The 22,124-nt window shown below is 47.2% G+C and overlaps 1 protein-coding gene across 1 annotated transcript in view; it reads right to left on the bottom strand.

Moving 5' to 3' along the window:
- FARS2 (phenylalanyl-tRNA synthetase 2, mitochondrial) overlaps window positions 1-22,124 on the bottom strand; it is a 225,131-nt gene that overhangs the window by 179,155 nt on the left and 23,852 nt on the right. Inside the window, exon 2 of the mRNA XM_070942527.1 lies at window positions 304-455. The gene's annotated coding sequence lies outside the window, so the exon portion shown is untranslated. The remainder of the gene's footprint in view (window positions 1-303; window positions 456-22,124) is intronic.

A 22,124-nucleotide genomic window follows, 5' to 3' on the forward strand; every position in this document is an offset into this window, starting at 1 on the left:
ATTTAGCCATTGACAGTATAAAGTATGCTATAAACGTTAAAAAAGGATATCAGTGATCATTAACTTTTTTCTGCTTTAATGTTTCTAAAAAGAAATAGGTTTTTTTTAATTTCTCATAATTATTGTTGTGACTTTCCTTGGAAATTCCCATTAATTGTAGAATAGGAAAAATATTCTGAATTTTCTGAACACCTGGGCTTCTTTAGTTGCCACAATTCAATAGCAGGGGATTCTTTAATATGGTACTGAACAACATAAAAGAATATCTCTTAGTTAATATAATTTAGTCACTAGAATGCTTACCTAGTGATATGAAAGGCTTAGTTTTGCTTCTGCTATCTTGGATACAAGTCCCATTGAACTCCGGTCAAATTGCCTGCATACACTATGTTATTTTTTGGAGATTTGCAAAGTGATCTTGGCCAGGTTGCTGTTTTTCAACATTGGGTTCTCACCTGTAAAATGAAAACAATGCTTTGAGTTATATTGATGCACTCTATACGGCACCACATTTGAAAATTGTTTAGGAATTTTTCAGAGTGCTGCAGCTAAACTGCTAACTGGGATCAAAACATGAATATTGACTTTGCAGCAAGCTCATTAAAATAGACTTACTGATTATTAGTTTTATTTTTGGATGCAACATTAGTGTTCTGACCCGGCTCCCAAACACAACAAACCCTCTGTAGTTAAATCAATGATTCCTTTATTATGAGTGCCAGCAGCCCCAGCAAAAGTCTCTCTCTCACACAGCAGGCTAACAAGTCTATCTGGCATGGAGATGAATAGTTGTCTGCCATACCTATTAATGCCCCCTGCCTTTTATCCCCAGAGCTAGGATGGGGCTTCGCTAGCAGCAGTGGCTCTTCCGTCCCAATGACTGGCCCATAGATTTCCACTGCTCTCCTCTTCTCTGTCTTCTGCGCATCAGGTACTGGACCCAGCTGTTCCTCCTCTTCCTCATCAGCCACCTCCAGACCTGGAAGCTGTTGACTCTCCATCTGAGGGCTGATGGATGGCCCAGGCTCTGCCTCTGTCTCTATCTCTGATAACTCCATTCCCTCTTCCCTCTTCCTCAAAGCTCTCAAGTTGCCTTGATGCTGGCCCTGACTCCCACACCGTCGCCTCATCTGATTTGGCTGTTGGAGGGGCCAGCGACCGACAGACCACAACAACTAGGTATTATATACGGCTAGTAAAGTGATGCAGGGTCTATTTTCCCTTATGAACTTGCCTAGCCTTAAGATTTTGAACAAGATTCTTCTCCTGATCCTATTAGCAATACTATCACATTTTATGAAATGTGAGAGAATGCCTTCTCAATTAAGATCTTTCCAAACTTCCTTCTATTGGTAGGCAAAGATATTCTCAAGCAAATATGCTTTTATAAAATGTGTTACATTAATTTGTATAATTACAATTCTGACTCATTTTATATTTAACCACCTTAAACACGTTTGGAGGAATATAAAAGAAAGACAGAACTCATTATGCTCATATGAAACATGCATATCTTGCATAGCTAAGTAGTACTGTGCCATAAAATATCTATTAAAAGGATAAGCATTCCTGAAGCCACCCAGATGTTTTCAATTTCAATTTCCATCAACTCTAGCTAGCTTGGCCAAGGGCAGAAAATTGTGAAGATGAATTATCAAAACAACATAGAGTACCAGGTTGTCTACTCATTTTATAAAATTATCATTATCATCATCATCATGTCATCCGGAATTCTTTTTTGGAGTTCAGTTAAATAAAAAATCAACTCTGAATATATACATGTGAACAGTCAGAAAATTCTCACTTCAGGCACAACTGTAGTGGTTAACTGTAGATAGCCTCCTGTCTGGATTGTAAGCCACCCCTGACTTCTATAATTCTAGAGATCATATAAATGGCATAAAGCTAGGAAAGACTACTGAAAAAATATATGCAAAACACTAAGAACATGTACAGTATCAAAATAGGAAAAAAAAAAGAAATTTTGGAATGTAGATACTGCCCTCAACAATTTTGTAGGTTGTAACAACCCAGAATTGGGACTAGCAACTCTGTCATTAAGCAAAGCAGTCACTAAGCGGGAAATCACATACCTGTGACTGTGTTTTCTGGCTGGAAAGAGACAAGACCACTGAGTTACCCCTTCAGCATTTTCTACCTCCTAACCACTGCCCTGCCTTTTGGAATGCTTGACTGCCTGCTTGTATACTTTGAAAGCAATGCAATTGGGTCAACAACCTGTGGCTGGGAGTTGCAGGTACACTATGCAAACAACTTATTTTCTTGAAATCCCTTTCTCTCCAAATCTCTATGTTCTGAACGGGGGAGAAAGCAAGGGATTTCTGTAGACAATCTATCCTTTGCCTGACTGTTTCCCACTGCTGGCATGATTACATTGTTTTCATTGTAGTAGAAGAGCAAACAGCTTACTCTCTTGTAATCCTTTCCTCTCCAATCTGTCTGTGCTGAAAAAATAGGTCAGGCATGGGATAATGTATACTGACTGCAACTGTGATCACATAACTAAGGAATGCTGTGAAGGTCATAAATGGTTATAAATTGTCTGTAAAGTTATTTTTCAGCACCATAGTAATTCCAGTCACTGAACAAGCAAGGACTACCTGTACATGTCTTTGTTAGAAGATGCAGGAAGTCAACCCCATCACGCTTTACAACAGAAATGCCTGAGATCCTTCATTGAATTCACTAAATTCCTCACTGTCATATAGAGAAAAGTTGTGTTTATTTTAAAATAAAGTATATTAAAACTAGGCTATAGTTTGGAGGAGAGAATCAGAGTAAGGAAGAAAGAAAAAGCCATGATTGCTGAGCCATTTAAAGACTCATGGGGTGTGTAAAGAATTGTTTTTCTTCATTGAGAGAAGTTGACTAGCCCTTACAAGCTTGCAGTCTTCCCCAGGGATGGAGAAGAGGACAACAGCTAAATCAATTTATTAGTTTCTGTTAGTTCAGACCAAAGAAAGGTTGACGAAGAAAATGGGTAATTAGACTCTAAGACAGATTGGACACACTGTTGGTCAATGCAATGTCCTGGGTATTTTTATTAGATGTATTCAATGACACCTGGAAGTCCCTGTGAACCAACAAGGGTTTGGCAGAATTATTAGTGTTAAGAAGTTGTGCTATAAACTATGATCAATGATTAAATGAGATCTCTTTCAACTTTTAATTGTAAATGAGAGCCTGAAAGTTTATGCATTGTGCAAAGACAGTAGACACATTTTAATTCTGACTGAAGCTTAATAAGTGGGATTTGTATATTCCACTTCTGGAGGATATGGACGCAGTGGCACAGAGGCTTAACAATGCTGGAAGTGCCATCCAGAAATGTTCTGTACTCTGGCTGTTCGAGCCCAGCTCTGAGAGATTGGGCGTTGGTACCTACCTGATACGCCTCTTCTCTGACTGTCGGGCACGGCAGTCAGGATGGGTGGAGACTTGGTTGAGCTTCCATTGGACTGGGTCTGCAGAAAGAAAGGGAAGTCCCTCCTCCTGACTGTGCCTGTCAGTTTTGAGACGAGGGAGCTTGTGCAGATAGTCGTGTCTAGGATTTGAAAACAAACAACATTAGATACCAACCCCGCCCCCTTCCAAGTAAAGTCGTGCAGGGACCGGACTTCCCACACACAGGGAGGGGCTGACTGCCGTGCCCGACAGTCAGAGAAGAGGCGTATCAGGTAGGTACCAACGCCCATTCTCCTATAGTCGGGCACGGCAGTCAGGATGGGACATACCAAAGCGAGGTGTCCAGTCGGGCGGGAGAAGGCCGGTACCGCACTCAGGAGGATGCATGGACACCCTGGAGAACTCTCCGCCCAAAGGCCGCATCTGCCGAAGCAAACTTGTCCAGGCGATAATGACGGACGAACGGGGAAGGCGAAGCCCAGGTGGCTGCCCGACAAATCTCATCGATGGTGGCTCGGGTGGACCATGCCGCTGATGTGGCCGCACTTCGTGTGGAATGAGCCGTTATGTTGCGTGGAGCCGGAAGGGCAGAAGCCTCATATGCTGAGGAAATACACGCCCTGATCCATCGACCTAAGGTGGAAGAGGTGATTTTAGATCCCAGGGAAGAAGGTAAGAATGATACGAAGAGCGCATCTGAACGCCGGAAAGAAGCAGTGCGGGCGATATATATCTTGACCCCTCGGCGAACGTCCAGGGTATGCCATCGTCTTTCGAGGTCATGGCGAGGATCCGGGCAGAAATTCGGGAGGACCACTTCTTGGGACCGGTGGAAAATTGAATTAACCTTCGGGATGAAGGAAGGGTCCAGTCTGAGGACTACCCTGTCTTGGTGAAAAATGCATAGCTCTTTCCGGATCGAAAGGGCCGCCATCTCTGAAATTCGACGGGCCGAGGTCACTGCCACTAGGAAGGCCACCTTGAAAGAAAGGTGCTTCAAGGAAATGTCTCGTAGAGGCTCAAAGGGTGGCCCAGTGAGGGCCTGTAGGACTTTAGGTAAATCCCACGTGGGGTACCTATGGACTGCGGGAGGCCGGATGTTAGTCGCGCCTCTTAAAAACTGTCGAATTAGAGGATCCCTGGATAACGGGTCCGTAGAGGAGCCAGACAACACAGTGGAAAGGGCCGCCACCTGGCGCCGAAGAGTGTTTGGTGAAAGGCCGGAGACAAATCCGTCCTGAAGGAACTCAATGACCAGAAGAACGGAGGCCGACGTAGGGGAGTGACGGTGCCGTTTACACCACGACAAGAAGGCTCGCCAGGTGGATTCATAAATGCGAGTAGTCGATGCCCGGCGTGCTGCCTGGATTGTCGAGATGGCTCCCTCAGATAAGGGGAGCTTGGCCATCAAATTCCTCTCAACCGCCAGGCGGTGAGTTGGAACCAGAGAGGATCTGGGTGTTGCAGCTGGCCCTGGATAAGCGTCACCTGATTGTCCGGTATCCGCCAAGGTGGTTGAACTGACAATGATACGAGATCTGCGAACCAAGGTCGTCGGTTCCAGGAGGGAGCGATGAGAATTAGATCTGCCTGTTCTTGCAGTAATTTCCGTATTACCTTGGGCAAGAGGTTGATTGGGGGAAATGCATATAGAAGTTGGTTGGCTGGCCACGGACACCGTAGAGCATCCACCGCCTCCGCCCCGGGGCTGGGAAACCTGGTAAAGAAGCGAGGAAGCTGGTGATTGGATGCGCTGGCGAACAGATCCACGGTTGGTCGTCCGAAGCGGTGAACTATCTCCCGAAATAGCTGAGGCGAAATGGACCACTCTGCGTTGTCTATCGGAGCCCGACTGAGGGAGTCGGCCATTTGGTTCTGAATTCCGGAGATGTGAGTTGCCTGCACCGATGCTAGGTGGACTTCCGCCCATAGGCCCAACCGTCGAGCTTCCCGCATCAGAGCCCTGGAGCGCGTACCCCCGAGGCGGTTCACATGCGCTTTGGCTGTTACATTGTCGGTACGAATTAGGACGTCCCTGTGAAGGACGTGTGTCCTGAAGGCTTTTAAGGCGAGGAAGATAGCCCGCAGTTCTAGCACATTGATGTTCATCTTCTGCTCGTTCTCTGACCATTGGCCCTGGGCCAGGTGGGGACCCAGGTGGGCGCCCCACCCCGACAAACTGGCATCCGTCGTGATAAGTAGCCGTTGAGGTTCTCGGAACTTGGTCCCTTTTAACAAAGCCTCCGACGTCCACCAAGAGAGAGACCGCAGAACCGGAAGAGGTAAAATCAGTCTCGTGGTTGAGTTGTCCCTATGTGAACGTTGAAAGGGCAGTAGTAGCCATTGTAAGTCCCGGCAGTGTAAACGAGCCCACGGGACTATCCCGAAGGTGGATACCATTTTTCCCAGAAGGCGAGAGAGGGAGAGGATGGAAGAGGCCCCCCTATCCTGAATTCGGCTCGCTAAACCCCTAAGGCTGTCAACTCAGTCTGGTGAAAGGAAGACCTCCGAGGACAAGGTATCAATAACTGCCCCTAGGTGACAGATCCTAGTGGAAGGGGTTAAATGGCTCTTAGACCAGTTAACCGAGAACCCGTGGTTCTGGAGGACCTGAAGGATAGTAGCTAGGTCTGACTGGGCCTGGTGCCGAGAACGAGACAAAATTAGAACATCATCCAAATAAAAGGACACTCTAATCGGGAGGGTGGCTACATATCCCATGAGGGAAGCCATTATCTTAGTGAAGGCTCTGGGGGCTGAAGACAAACCAAAGGGAAGGGCACGGTATTGATAATGTTTGTTGTTATAACAAAAGCGGAGGAATTTACGGTGATTGGGAAGGATGGGAACGTGAAGGTAGGCTTCAGTTAAGTCCACGGAAGATAGAAAATCTCCTTCCCGAATACAAAGTAAAATTGTCTGTAAGGAATGCATCTTGAACCGACGATATGTTATGTGTCGGTTCAAGGATTTCAAATCAAGGATGGGGCGCCAATCTCCCGAGGGCTTTTGTACTAGAAAAAGTCGAGAGTAAAACCCTTGGCCATATTCGGCCGGGGGAACAGATTGGATGGCCCTTATAGTCAACAAGTGACGGATAGCCGCCTCCACCTGAGCCCGTTTAACTCTGTTAAGGGAGATTGGACAACGGATAAATTTAGTAGGAGGGGTGGATGAAAACTCAAGGGAGAGGCCGAATTTGATGGTATTCCTAACCCACTCATCAGTAATGGTATTCTCCCAAGCCTGGGAGAAGAGAGCCAGACGGCCTCCAAGATGGGTCGGAAGAAGACCTCTAGCGAGACCTTCGGAAGGGACGGCCTCTACCACCCCTTTGGGGTCTTCTGGGGGGATATCTAGGACCCTGTCTGACCTGATTGTCCTGATGGAAATTCTCTCGCTGTTGGAAAGGACGCTGAGGCCTCTGCTGGAAATAGCCGGAATCGGAACCTCGAAAGGACTGCGATCGAAAGGAGCCAGACGAACGACCTTCTGCCCTGCGGGACATGGCTGGCAAGATCTTTCGGTGGTCCCTGGTCTCAATTAAAAGAGGTTCAAGTGAAGGACCAAAAAGCTTGTCACCGGAATAAGGTGATGAGGCAAGACGCCATTTGTTACGCACGTCAGCCTGCCAATACTTTAACCACAACAGCCTTCGAGAAGTCACTGCGGAGCCAATGGCCTTTGCGGAAAATCTAGCCGCGTTCAAGGTGGCGTCCGCTGAAAATTCTACTGCTGCTAGAATCTTGTTAATATCTTGATGTGTTCTCACATCAGAGGAGGGTATACGACCTTGCAGCTGCTTCAGCCAGAGGATTGATGCTCGATTAAAAAAAGATGCCGCCGAAGCCGCTTGGACAGACCAGGCCGCTGCTTGGTGACCTTTGATAAGTGTTCGCTCTGCCTTTCTTTCTTCCGGTCGTAGGGATTCCTCTGCTGGGCCTGAAGAAGGTGAAGGCGATGAAAGAGCTGCTACTGGTGCATCCACCGAGGGTATCTGCAAGAGAGAAGCATACTCCGACGCCAAATTATATAAACGCTTATCAAGGCTGTTAGGAATTGGACCTGTACTGGGATTTTTCCATTGTCTCTGTAACACATCTGTAAATAATTTTGGGGCTGGCACAATTTCGGTTTGAATTGCAGGAACCTCAAATAAGGAAGATGAAGTAGCCGATGTACCTGGTTGAGGTTGGTCTTTAGTTTCTGGGAGACCCAGACCAGTGGTGGTTTGGGCCTTGTATAACAAAGAGCGGAACATCTGAGGGCGAAACAAGCCAACAAAGGGAGGTTGGTCCGGTTCCAAACCCTCATCCTCGGATAAATCCTGCTCCATAATAGCCTGTTCTTCTTCACCTGAAAGGGAGCCCTGGCTGTCCCTGGAAGGGGAAACTGCTCTCATTGGGGCCTGAGAAGCTGTCTGTAACGGCTGCGAGCAGACCGAAGGAGTGTGGCGGCTCAAATACTCTGAGACTTTAGAGGAAGCTCTCTCTTGAAGTCCCTGGGCAATACCCTGTCTGATGGAATTAGCAATCAATTGGGCTAAGGCAGGAGTGACATCAAGTTTCTGGCCCTGCGAGGCCTGGTTATTATGGTCTCCAGAAGACTGAAAATTAGGATCTGGATTTGAAACTGTTTGAGGAGTAGATTCCCCAGTGTCCCCTGAAGGAAATACAGCTTCTGGCACAGGAGCTAAAGGATCATCTGTGACTGATATATCAGGGGAGAGGTCTGGTACCAGAGGAGTCTGTGGAAGATCTCCCATTGTAACCGAGGCAGTTACTTGAGTGTTAACATCGGATGATAAAGTAGAAGGCCCAGGCTGTGCCCTCAAAGAAGAGGCCGCCTTATTGCAGGCCTTCTCCATTGCATTATGTCTCCTCTTCTCCTCTCTGGACATTGGGGCCTGCTTAGGAGCCTGGATCCTAGGCCTCTTAGCCTGGGTACCAGTAGAAGTACCCTCCTCTGGATCCCCTGATGACTGAGGGCGCTTCCCTCTGCTCTTTTTTACATGAGCCCTGGCGTCCGCCATCTTGAAGGGCTATAATAGGGTCGTAAAATGGCTGCCCAATCTCCGACAATAAACAGGCCCACAAAAAAATCTGCCAGGAACGTACTCACAGTAAGGAGTTGAAGACAGAGCAGAGAAGGCCTTGGGGGTTGCTAGCCAGCCGGTCGAAGCCCCCCCAGAAGCGCGGAATCTCCTTCGCGCTAATAAGCAGCCGGCCGATGGATGCGTAAGGCCGCGCTGTCCCTGGGCCTCAATTAGTCGCTCCGAGGCAGGCCGATTTTATTAAGTGCTAGCCAGCCGGCTTGCAGCACTTGGAGGGCGCGGGAGTCACGTCGCGCCCAAGAAAAACGCCGCCGGGCGATCAATCGTCCTCTTCCTGGTGTCCCTGCAGCCTTCCGATGCAATTAAGGCCAAAACGCGACGGAGCGAACTCGTGCGCGTGGCCGCTGCAATTGCCAGCCGGCAATTGAATCTTTATTCAGTCCTCAGCGGAGCTAAGCCTCTCGCTGGGCTGATTGCAGGCAGGGAGCCCAAAGAGGATGAAAACCTTTATTTATTAGAATTATTCTTTTTTTTTTTTTTTTTTTAAGGAGCTATCCTAGATACGACTGGTCCGGACTCGACCGAGTCGAAAAACTGACAGGCACAGTCAGGAGGAGGGACTTCCCTTTCTTTCTGCAGACCCGGTCCAATGGAAGCTCAACCAAGTCTCCACCCATCCTGACTGCCGTGCCCGACTATAGGAGAAGCAGTAAGCTCCCATCACTTGATCCTTAGCTCCAAGCAGTTCAAAATCATGTAATATTGTGAATAGATAAAGGAGTACCACTTTATCTACTGGGTGGGAAAAAACCTAGAGGCATTATGTGAAGAGTGGAAACCGGTGCTGGATCTGATAGGACACGAGGCATCACAACACAAAACGAGACCAGTGGAGGAACCCGAAAGAGCCAGCAAACCAAGTACCGCTAGTTAATTGGTATAAAGCCTTGTGTTTTTGGATAGGCATGTTTTCTTCTTTTACGGGTAAGAAGGGACTCCAAACAGATGATGTGTTTGACCCCTCCCTCAGGTTGAGCCTAGTCATCTCTACACTTAACTCTCTTCCATTGATATGCATAATTTATGCTTACAACCAACTTTGTAAACCACAATACAGGTAATCCTTGACTTAGGACCACAATAGTAATCAGAATTTCAGTCACTGAGCAAAGCGGTCATTAAACGAGATGACACATGACCGCTTTACTCAATGACCGCAATTCCAGCACTCCTGGTTGCAGTCATTATGTGATCTTGCACAGTGTCTCTCTCTCTCTCACTTCCTCTCCCTCCCTCTCTCTCTCTCTGTAATGTTTTGCAACAGTTGGAAGTGTTTACAGGCTGCAAAGTATCCTATCTGAGGCCATTGTGTTAGAAATTCTGCCTTATAGTCCCATAGCCCTACAGATCAAATAGGTTAGTCACCATGGGCCTTGCTGTTTAATGGTTTTAATTGTAACAGGAAACTCTTCTTAGAACAAAAAGACCATAGAGTACTGTATTTTTCGGACTATAAGATGCACTTTTCCCTCACCCAGAAGTGGGTGGAAATGTCTGTGCGTCTTATAGAGCGAATATTGCAGTGGGGGAAGGGGGGTTGGTGCAGCGCCGATCAGCTGTTCTAGGCAGCGAACAGGCCATGGCAAATGGGCCACGGTGGCAGCAGCAAATGGGTGGTGGTAAATGGGCTGCGGCAAGCGGGCCATGGTGAATGGGCTGCGGCGGTGGTGAATGGACGCTGGCAAATGGGCCACGGTGAACAGACCATGGTGGTGACAAACGGGCGGCGGAGACAGAAGCAGATTTTTTTTTCTTGTTTTCCTCATCTAAAACTAATGTGCGTCTTATAGTCTGGAGCATTTTATAGTCTGAAAAATATGGTATATATCATAGATTATAACTAGCAAATTTACAAATACTGCCATCTACTGGCTGAATACTTCTGTAGTTGTTGCAATACAAAATAGTTCCAACATGTATTCCAACACATTTTTAAATGTTGTTAAGCATTTGGTCATAAGTCAAGGGCTACTGTTGTATATTGTTGCCTCCGCATCCAGTTCTGCATTCATGTTTCTTTAATGGCCATGCAAAAAATATCAATGATCATTTCACAATTGTTAGAGGTCTTTCCCAACATCTAACTTTTAAAATGCTTTCAGTCTTATAATCCGAAAAATACGGTACTCTATGGCAGTGGTGAAACGTAAAATTTGTTACTACCGGTTCTGTGGGTGTGGCTTGGTGGGGGGTAATGTGACTGGGTGGGCGTGGCCAACTTTTTTTTTTAACTTTTAAAAGCATTTTTTCTACAACCTCTTTGGCCGAAGAAGTTGTAGAAAAAATGCTTTTAAAAGGCTCTGACGATCCCAGCTGAGCCGTATGATCACCAGAGGCTTTTTTTTTTATTTTAAAAGCAATTGTAGAAAAAATGCTTTTAAACGTGGCTCGTGGGGGGGGATGGGGGGGGGGGCAGGGATTTCTGCTACCGGTTCTCCGAATCACGCACCGCCATCGCTCGCGGATCGGGCGATCCAGTCCAAACCGGGAGCATTTCACCCCTGCTCTATGGTCTTTTTGTTTTACCTTTTCTTCTGTTAGTTGGTCTGCAATAGTTGATCTCTGTTGCAACTTCTTTTCATTCATGTTGTTATCTCTTTATACTTCTATTTGTTGTTTACCTTCATCCACTTCATATTTTCCTGAACTTCAATCAGGCATGCATTACATACATTCACAATAATTATTTTAATCATTTGGAAGGAAATATGCCTGTTTGCAAGGAGCCAGGTAATTATTCTTCTGAGATTTGTTTATGCTGCTATGTTATTCTAATAACCCTAACTGATTTACTGTATAATGAAGACTGAATCTGCAAAATAAAATAGAAAATTTTAGGCTTAAGCGTAATAGTAAATCAAATTTAAAAGAAGTTAGGAGTCAAATCATGGCTTCTGAGTTTTGCTATTTTAAAAAAAAGACTTTGTGGCCCCAGGTGTCTGCAGAAAATTGAGACAGCTTCAAAATGATATCCAAGCAGGCATCATAATGCAAATCCCGCCAGGCATAATTGTGTCCCCTTGTCTGATGCAAATATCTAAGTCACAGTATTTAGTATCACAATGTAGATTTTGTTGATTGTCTTCATAGATCTGTTTCTCCCACCCCACCCCCCACCCCTATAATGCTCATACATGGAGTAAGACTGGTTTGGGATTCAGTTAGGCTAAAACAAAAAAAATGTGTGTGTGAATCAGCTCGTGTGAAAGTGAAGTGAAAACTTTAAATGGCTTGGGCCCCTATAGATTCTTTTTCTGAATCACCAATAACCAGATTATCAAGACTCAACAGACATAAAGCAGTTATGTGTCCCAGTTTTCTCAGCTGCTGCTTCTTTTCTGGCAACCTCTTCTTATCAAGGCAGTCTATCTTTTAGTTTGCCTCTTTATTTGACTCCTGGGCTTTGGCTCTATTTATTGTGTCTCTTTGTCAAGAGGTTTGTGGCAGCAGAGCTTCTGGGCAGCCATCTTGCCTTGTCTCATTCTCATTCTCCCCTGCCTGCACAGCAGGGGTAAAATCCAGAAGGTTCTCATAGGTTCTGGAGAACCGGTAGCGGAAATTTTGACCAATTTGGAGAACCGGCAAAAGCCACCTGTAGCTAGCCCCAGAGTAGGGTAGGAATGGAGATTTTGCAATATCTTTCCCCCAGGAGTGGGGAGGAAATGGAGATTTTGCAGTATCCTTCCCCTGCCATGCCCACCAAGCCCACCAAGCCAAGCCATGCCACGCCACACCCACCAAGCCCACAGAACTGGTAGTAAAAAAAATTTCACCACTGCTACACAATGATTCTGTTTAACTGGCAGTTGGGAGGTGATTGGCAGCTTAGTCGTTCTAACAATGAGGGAAGGCCAAGAAGAGAAAGGAGGAAGACATACATGGCCTTTTAACCTGCTCAGATAGTCTGTTCTTCCACAGTGCTATATAACATTTGGGAGGGGTCTGAAGACTGCATCTAGACTGCATAGGGACACGGTGGCTCAGTGGCTAAGACACTGAGCTTGTCGATGTAAAGGTCGGCAGTTCAGCGGTTTGAATCCCTAGTGCCGCGTAACGGGGTGAGCTCCTTTTACTTGTCCCAGATTCTGCCAACCTAGCAGTTCGAAAGCACGTAAAAAATTCAAGTAGAAAAATAGAGACCATCTTTGGTGGGAAGGTAACAGCGTTCCGTGCACCTTTAGCGTTTAGTCATGCCGACCACATGACCATGGAGACGTCTTCGGATAGTGCTGGCTCTTCGGCTTTGAAATGGAGATGAGCACCGCCCCCTAGAGTCGGGAACACCTAGCACATATGTGCGAGGGGAACCTTTACCTTACCTTTACCTTATGTATTTCCATCTCAAAATGGCAGAAAGCCACATCGATATGCCATGAAAAATAATTTTAGTATGGGAAAAGATTACTTTTGTTAATAGCAGGAAAAAATAAACCACTTTGGGTCTTCTACTGCCTCCTAGTAGCTTAACTAAAGGTGCTCTCTAAAACTGTGCAATCTTGAGCTATAAAATATGCTGCCAAATTGGCAAATGCACAGTATCTGATTGGAAACAATTGCACAAGAAGTTTTCAGAGAAAGACTCTGTCAAATGCTGTGTATGTTAATGACAGCCCCAATAGACCAGACCAGGAAATCAACTCCACCAGAAGGCTAAAGCTACTTTTATTGAGTTTGGCTGTAATAATAGCATCTTACAACTCTCCTTGTGCTATACTGTCTCCTCCTACTTCTTCTTCAATGAACCAGAGAGGCATCTGTCTGAGTTGCTTCTGGATATTATCTCATTACACAGGACTTTTAAAAAAGGCCTAGATAACAGTTCTTGCATATTTCCACTATAGACATCTTCTTTATTCTCTACCTGGAAAAGAAAGAAAAGACCACTTTTGCTATAGAAGAATGGTTTAAGCTAGATGCTACTAATTTTGTAGACTCCGCCCTCCACCACCCCATAAGTCTACATTTATTATCTGGAATTATTACAAATGTCTGGAAGTGGCAGGTTCACATCTGTGACTTTACGTCTCTATCTTAACACAATGCCACAATGCCAAGCACAATGCAACAGATACATCCCTGCTATCATTCAACTTTAGAACTGAACCTTCTCCTATTCATACCAATTCTGGATCTCATAACTGAAGAGGAGAGGTAACTAGAGAAAACAGTAGCTTAAAGAATAATCACGAAGGATCTGAGTGTTTTAGACTGGCTATATGTTTGCTGGATGCTACTAGAAGCCTGGCAGCCAATAAATCTTACAGGGTATGTTCAAACAATAGAAATAATTGTGGCATTAAGAGTATTATATCTAATTAAAATACTGAAAATGGTAAAGCTCCAGGCTTTTCAAAAATCTGTCACCTTTACATGAGCCAGATCAGCCTAAGAAAGATAGTTAACAAAAATCAAGATTGGGGTTGACTTTATATTCTGCCGTTAACTTATTTGCTTCTTAGATCTAACTACGTACTTTTTAAATTCTGTGCTTAGAAAATGAGACACTAGTTTAACATTCTGCTGCTGGACTAGTAAAAAAAGAATGATGGGGAAACAACATGCAGATATACAATCTTGCATTAATCCTGAGAATGCTTTTACCTAATACTTTACAAAAATATAATTATTGAATAATTATTTGCATGATTTTCTCATCTAGAAGTAAGCAAGCTTTTTTGCTAATGGGCACATTTAGTATGTAGAGAGTATGCCACAAAAATTGAAAATCATTAGAGGATTTGCCTGCTCATAAAATGTTTGTCCTCGTGGGGACATCTAACTGCAAAATAGTGAAATTGCTCCTTAACACTCGTTTCTACCACTTCTTTTTTCCTTTTGGGCACACTTCCAAATAAAGCTCTGCATACCACCAACCTACCAATTTTATATTCTAAAATGCTTATCAAGCCAATGAGAAGTGCAAAAGCATTAAATAGATATGCAAGTGCTTTAAGTTTCACTTTCCCTGTGTTCGTTATATATGCATCTATGGGTAAAGAACTATAAACCGGGACCCCCGGAAATACCAAGCAATAATCCATGAACACTCCCATTTAGTACGTTAATGGTGTTAAATGATATTTACAGTGCTTTCAAAGGAATGCTAATCTGGCCTATCACTATCATGGCAAACTGATCAACTGCTACTAGACAAGACTTATGGGAAGAAATTGAATTACTGAAATGCCACAATAAATCTACACATAAGACAATAAATAAATAAATTTTACTGTCAAGGGCCATGCCAAGAAAGACCTGCTCTTTAATTTTCAGAGCTGCAAAATAATAATGCTAAAGAACTGGTGGCATCCACAAAATAGACAAATTAATAGAAAATGAAGAAGTTAAAGTAAAGGTAAAGGTTCCCCCTCGCACATATATGTTAGTCATTCCCGACTCTAGGGGGTGGTGCTCATCTCCGTTTCTAAGCCAAAGAGCCAGCGTTGTCCAAAGACGTCTCCGTGCTCATGTGGCTGGCATGACTAAACACCAAAGGCGCACAGAACGCTGTTACTTTCCCACCAAAGGTGGTCCCTATTTTTTTCTACTTGCATTTTTTACGTGCTTTCGAACTGCTAGGTTGGCAGAAGCTGGGACAAGTAACAGGAGCTCATCCCGTTACGCAGTGCTAGGGATTCGAACTGCTGAACTGCCAACCTTTCGATAGACAAGCTTAGCGTCTTTCGAATTCAAACAGATAAACATTGTCACACAACACCTCGAACTTAACTTCTACTACTGATACGAAAGACAATAGAGTCTGGGTATGTAACAGTATTTGCAGACAGTAGAATAAAAGAGAATGAGCGTTGGTACCTACCTGATACGCTCCTTCTCGGGCTGGTGGTCACGGCAGTCAGGATGGGAGGCGACACGGGTGCGAGTTGTTTAGGACCGAGTCTGCAGAGGAAACGAAGCCCCGCCTCCCTGCTCTACGCGTCAGTTTTGAGACGAGGAATTCTGTGCAGACTGGCGTGTCTAGAGGAAAAAAACATGAAGAGAGGTAAGTAAACCCTCCCCCCCCCCCGCAGCCTTCCCTGTAGAGATTACTGCCAGCCCGGGACGGCCAAAGGGAGGGGCTGACTGCCGTGACCACCAGCCCGAGAAGGAGCGTATCAGGTAGGTACCAACGCTCATTCTCCAGTCCGGGTGGTCACGGCAGTCAGGATGGGACATACCCAAGTCCTGTGTCCTGTCGGGAGGGAGACGGCCGGCCCCGGTCCTAGGATGCCTGATGGACCTGCTGGAGCACTCTCCTGCCAAAGGCTGCATCCGAAGAGGCATAAGCATCCAGACGATAGTGTCTGATGAAGGCGTTAGGAGAGGCCCACGTGGCCGCCCGGCAGATCTCCTCTACCGGGGCCCTGGTCGACCAGGCTGCCAAAGTTGCGGCGCTTCTCGTTGAGTGGGCCGTAATGCCCCGGGGAACCGGCAGAGAAAGTGAAATGTAGGCTGTAGAGATGCATGCCCGAATCCATCGGCCCAAGGTCGCTGATGAGATCTTGGTCCCCAATGAAGAAGGAAGAAAGGAAACGAAGAAAGCATCCGTCCGTCTGATTGATGACGTACGAGCCAGATAGACCTTGACAGCACGGCGAACATCTAACTTATGCCAGTTTTCTTCCAAACGATGACGCGGATGGGGACAAAAGTTTGGTAAGACTAACTCTTGGGACCTGTGGAACAAGGAGTTTACCTTCGGGACGAAGGAAGGGTCCAGCCTGAGGACCACCCTGTCCGGGTAGAGGATACAGAGTTCTTTACGGACCGATAGGGAAGTCATCTCAGAGATTCTTCGAGCGGAGGTGACCGCCACTAGAAAGGCCACCTTCAGAGAGAGAAGTCGAAGGGATACCTCCCTCAAGGGCTCGAAGGGAGCTTTCGTCAGGGCTGAAAGGACTCGAGGAAGGTCCCATGTAGGGAAACGACGTACCGGAGGTGGGCGGACATTGGTGGCACCTCGTAAGAACTGGCGAACGAGCGGGTGACGAGATATTGGGTGCGTCGAGCCGCAGGAAAGGACCGAAGAAAGTGCCGCCACTTGACGTCGTAGGGTGTTAGGTGAGAGTTCCGCTAGAAACCCTTCATGAAGAAACTCTAAGACATGTTCCACTGAGGCTGAAGGAGGTAATATTTGACGCTTTTGACACCATGTAGAGAAAGACCGCCAGGTAGCCTCGTAAATCCTGGTAGTCGAGCCCCTCCTAGAAGCTTGTATGAGGTCGATGACCCCCGACGAAAGGGGAAAGTCCCTCATAATGAGCCGCTCAGTCTCCACGCGGTTAAGTGAAGCCAGTGTGGATCCGGATGAGACAGGGATCCCTGCAGGAGAACCATGCGATCGTCTGGAATCTGCCAAGGTGGTTGAACCGAGAGAGCTCGTAGATCTGCGAACCAAGGTCGACGGCTCCAAAAGGGTGCAATCAGGACGAGCTCCGCCCGGTCCTGAAGGAGCTTCCTGATGACTAGAGGAATGAGGGGAAGCGGAGGAAATGCATACAGGAGGAGATTCGACAGCCAAGTGCAGCGGAGAGCGTCTATTGCTTCCGCTCCTGGAGTTGGGAACCTGGAGAAGAACCGAGGTGTTTGATGGTTGGCCCCCGAGGCAAATAGGTCGATGGCCGGAAGACCGAATCGAACCACCAGTTCCTGAAAGAGATCCGGGTGGAGACTCCACTCCGCTGGGTCGATCGTAGACCGGCTGAGGGCATCCGCTGTCCGATTCTCGATCCCGGAGATGTGAGCTGCTTTGATGGAAGACAGATTGGTTTCCGACCAGGAGCCCAGCCTGTGAGCTTCGAGCATGAGAGCTCGGGACCGCGTCCCCCCTTGCCTGTTGACATGGGCTTTCGCCGAGACGTTGTCCGTTAGGACGAGGACGTCCCGGCCCTGAACTAGGGTCTGGAAATGTTGCAGAGCGAGGAAGATGGCCCGAAGCTCCAGGACGTTGATGCTCAACTCCGACTCCTGGGAGGACCACAGTCCTTGAGTCAGGTGACTCCCCAGATGAGCGCCCCAACCGGTTAAGCTGGCGTCCGTTGTGACGAGTAAGCGTTGAGGCTCGCAGAAGGAGCTTCCCTTGGTGATGTTGTCGGAGATCCACCAATCCAGAGACTGCAGCACGTGCTGGGGAACTATCACTCGTACGGGGGATGAAGCCCTGCGGGTCCGCTGGAACGGCAGCAGGAACCACTGGAGGTCCCTGCTGTGTAGTCTGGACCAAGGGACGATCCCAAACGAAGACACCATTTTGCCGAGGAGACAAGACAAGGTGAGGAGAGAGGTTGAGCGTTGTCGCTGTACCTTGGCTGCCAGAGATCTCAAACTCAAGATACGGTCCGGAGAAAGGAAAACCTCCGAGGAGACCGTGTCTATAATAGCTCCCAGGTGTTGGAGCCTAGTGGCAGGGACTAAGTGGCTCTTCCTCCAATTAATGGAAAAGCCGTGTTCTTGTAAAATCCTAAGGGTCAAGGCTAAATCTCGATGTGCCTGCTCAGAGGAACGAGATAAAACTAAAATATCATCGAGATAAAAGAGAACCCTCACAGGGAGGTTAGAGACAAAGGCCATGAGGGCAGCCATAATCTTGGTGAAAACCCTGGGGGCTGAGGAAAGGCCAAAGGGAAGGGCACGGTATTGATAATGTTTCCCATTATAACAAAAACAAAGGTACCTACGGTGCTCGGGGAGGATAGGGATATGAAGGTAGGCCTCTGTCAAGTCAATAGATGACATGAAATCTCCAACTTGCAGGGAAAGCAAAATCGTCTGAAGGGATTGCATCTTGAACCGGTGATATGTTATATGCCGGTTCAAGGCCTTAAGGTCGAGAATGGGGCGCCAATCCCCGGAGGACTTTTGAACAAGAAATAAACGGGAATAAAACCCCTTACCAAATTCCGAGGACGGAACGGGCTGAATGGACCTGGAAGCCAGCAGATGTTTAATGGCGGCCTCCACCCGGGCTCTTTTAGCCCCAATAAGGGAAACAGGGCAACGCAAAAACAACTGAGGAGGGGTAGACCTAAACTCTAGGGGAAGGCCGAATTTAACCACATTCTTGACCCAATTGTCTGAGACTGTGGACTCCCATTTGGAGGCAAAAAGGGCTAAACGACCTCCGATCCCCGAGGTCTGGGGCCAGTTAACGAGGTCTGCGAAAGGGCCTGCCACGCCCCCCACGTTGGTTTCGCCTGGAGGGGAATCGGGGCCCCTGTCTGACCTGGTGATCCTGGAAAGGAGCTCCCCTGGCCTGGAAAGGACGTTGGTAACGCTGGTAGGAAGGAGTGGAATCCGAGGAACGAAAGGAGGACGGACGAAAGGAATTCGTCTGACGATACTCAGATCTACGCGAAAGGGCTGGTAGCACCTTGCGATGGTCTCGGGTTTCAATAAGAAGTGGTTCCAGAGGAGCCCCGAACAAGCTCGAGCCAGCATAGGGAGAGGACGCCAGGCGCCATTTGTGGCGGATGTCGGCCTGCCAATTTTTCAACCAAAGCAACCTTCTGGAAGTAATCGTCGAACCAATGGATTTGGCCGAAAAGCGTGAGGCGTTCAAGGTGGCGTCGGCCGAGAATTCAACCGCCGCCAGAATCTTGGTTATGTCCTGGTGCGAGCGGACATCCGAGCTAGGAATGCGTTTTTGCAACTGCTTCAGCCAGAGGATAGAGGCTCTATTAAAAAAAGAAGCCACCGAGGAGGCTTGAGCAGACCAGACCGCTGACTGATGGGCTTTAATCAAAGACCTTTCCGCTTTCCGATCCTCTGGTCGCAGAGATTCCTCTGAGGGACCTGACAAGGGGGTTGGAGAAGCAAGAGCGACTATTGGAGGGTCCACTGTCGGGACCTGTAACAAATCCGCATATTCTGACGCTAGATGGTAAAATCTTCGATCCAAAGAATTAGGAGCAGGACCCGAGCTCGGGAATTTCCATTGCCGTTGTAAGACGTCCGAGAACAACTTGGGAGCCGGTATAGTCTCAGTCATAACCGATGGCTCTTCAAACAAGGCCGAGGCAGGATCAGAAGACAAAGCTTGACCGGAAGACTTAGCTCCGGGAATGCCCAAGCGGGTGGTAGTCTGGGCCTTAAACAAAAGAGACCGGAACATCTGTGGTCTGAAGAGACCCACAAAGGAGGGTTGGTCGGGTTCCAAACCCTCGTCTTCAGATAAGTCTTGGTCGACCAAAATTTTACCCTCTTCTTCCTCAGACATGGAACCTTGACTGATCTTGGAAGGTGACCCTGCCCGTTCCGGAGGAGGATGGCTTGTGTTCATGGGAACTGAGCGCAGGGAAAGGGCCTGCTCATCCAAATAGTCAGATACACGAGACGAGGCTCTCTCTTGCAGACCTTGGGCAATGCCTTGTCTTATGGAAAGAGCTATCAAATTTGCCAAATCAGGAGAAATATTCTGCCCTTGGGTAGTAATAGCTGAGGCCGGAGGAATAGATTGACCTTGAGGCAAAGAGTCCTCGGCCTGAGGAGAGGGATCAGGGCCTGAGGTTCCAGAAGACACCCCATGATCCCCTTGGAAAATGGCCACTGCCTCAGAAATGGAGACATTGTCCTCCTGGTTAGAATGATCAGGGGAGAGAGGAGGAGGAGGAGGAGGAGGATGATGATGAGGAGGGGCCTCAGGAGCGTGAGGCGAGAGCCCAGCCGGGCGAATCTCCCTCGACGCCGAAGTTGCTGGAGGACCCTTGTCCTGGGCCACTGAGAAAGAGGAGGCCCTGTTAAAGGCCTTCTCTATAGCCTTATGACGACGCTCCTCATCCTTAGTAGATCTTGAGGAAGATGAGGAGCGGATCCCTGATGGCCGAGGGGTATCCTGGTGCTTACTCTTCTTGGCCCTGTGGCCCCCGGAGGTCCCCTCCCCTGGATCGGGCTCATGGGCCCGCTTTCCCCTGCCCTTCTTCTGGCGCGAAGTCGCGCTCAAAGTGGCGTCCGCCATCTTGGATTTAGTCCAAAGGCGCGCGGGAACTCAAATGAGGGCAAAAACCGACCTTAGAAGGGCAGATGGGTTCCCAGTGCCGAAATCGGCGATCCGGTGGTGAAGGGGAGGTTGGAACGTCGCGTCGGTCCAAGGAGGCCAGGAAGGTGGCGCGGAATGGGCGTCGCGCTTATCAGCTGCAGGGCTGAGCCCGAGTCGCAGCTACCGTCAAATGAGGAAAAGGGCCGAAAATGCTGCCGCGCGGCAGAGCAGAAACGCTCGTGCGCGCCGAAGGGTCTGTCAGCCGACAGCCCTACCGACAAGCGGTCTTCAGCGGAATCCCTCCGTTCACGCTGGGATTGAGTTTAGCAAGGCCGGGCCTACAGAGGAAACACGAAACACGCCTGTCCTACTCTACCGAGTCGAAAAAACTGACGCGTAGAGCAGGGAGGCGGGGCTTTGTTTCCTCTGCAGACTCGGTCCTAAACAACTCGCACCCGTGTCGCCTCCCATCCTGACTGCCGTGACCACCCGGACTGGAGAAAGAAATGGAAAAAATCACAAAATAAAGAGACTTTTGAACAGAACAATTGTGGCAAAAGAAAGCAAATACAGAACCAAATAGTAATAAGTGCCTTGGGTGCAATTTCAAAACATCTAGAGCACCATTTGAACACCATCAGCCTTGATAAAATCACCACCTGTTAATTGCATAAGGCAGCTTTACTTGGAACAGCTTACATTTTCTGATGATATCTACAAAACTAAGAACAGCTTTATGGCAAGAACACACATTCTTGAAGGCACACAAGAACAAAATTGAATTAAAAGATGAGACCAGCAAGCAAGGAATAATATTAAAGGAAGATCTGGCTAAAGGATCTGACCTCCCTTATATTACTTGGAGAAACCTGAATACTGTAGGTTTAGTGTTAGAGCGCCTCAGTGTAAAACCAATATGCTGAAGTGGAGGCTCTTTACAGATAACAACACGCTGTGTGAATATGCAGAGACACAGATCCTGGCCCATCAGCTGGTATGTTGACTACTACCAGAAATACTGATAATGCCTTATTTTTGGCCAACAACAAAGCTAAGAAGGTGGCTTCATTTTAGCAGTTTAAAGTTTGATCTAGACATGGAAGAAGAACTACAGTGGTATCTTGGTAGTCAACTGCTTTGAAACTCATCAAATTTGGTACACAACACATTTTGACGCAAAACTTTTGTCCCAGTACTCTTTGTTTGTTTGGTACTCAGCGCGAACTTGTCAGTAATGGCTGCCTTGTAACTCACTACATTGTTCCTTACGGAAAAATTGGTTTGGTACTCATTGTTTTTGGTACTCATTCTGCCTCCGAGAACCAGTTAACAATGAGTACTGAGATACATAAGTGCATTGTACTCTAGCTTTTCCAAAACTCTCAGGCAGCAAGTGTAGGGTTATCTCATTTTACCATACACTATGCAAGACCAGGTAAGCTAAAATATTATGATAGGAAAACTATTAATTTGACTACAAACATCTCCCTTGGGGTTCACTCATCTTGTTGCTCCTCCTGATATATTGTCATTATTTTTAGAACATAACATTTTAAAAATTAATTTGCAGCACGCGCACGCTCTAAAACATAGTGTGGTTGCAGCACCGTC

This window comes from Pituophis catenifer, unplaced genomic scaffold (assembly GCF_029215685.1).
Source record: "Pituophis catenifer annectens isolate HBS135680 unplaced genomic scaffold, rPitCat1.0.hap2 SCAF_3, whole genome shotgun sequence".
Lineage (NCBI taxonomy): Eukaryota > Metazoa > Chordata > Lepidosauria > Squamata > Colubridae > Pituophis > Pituophis catenifer.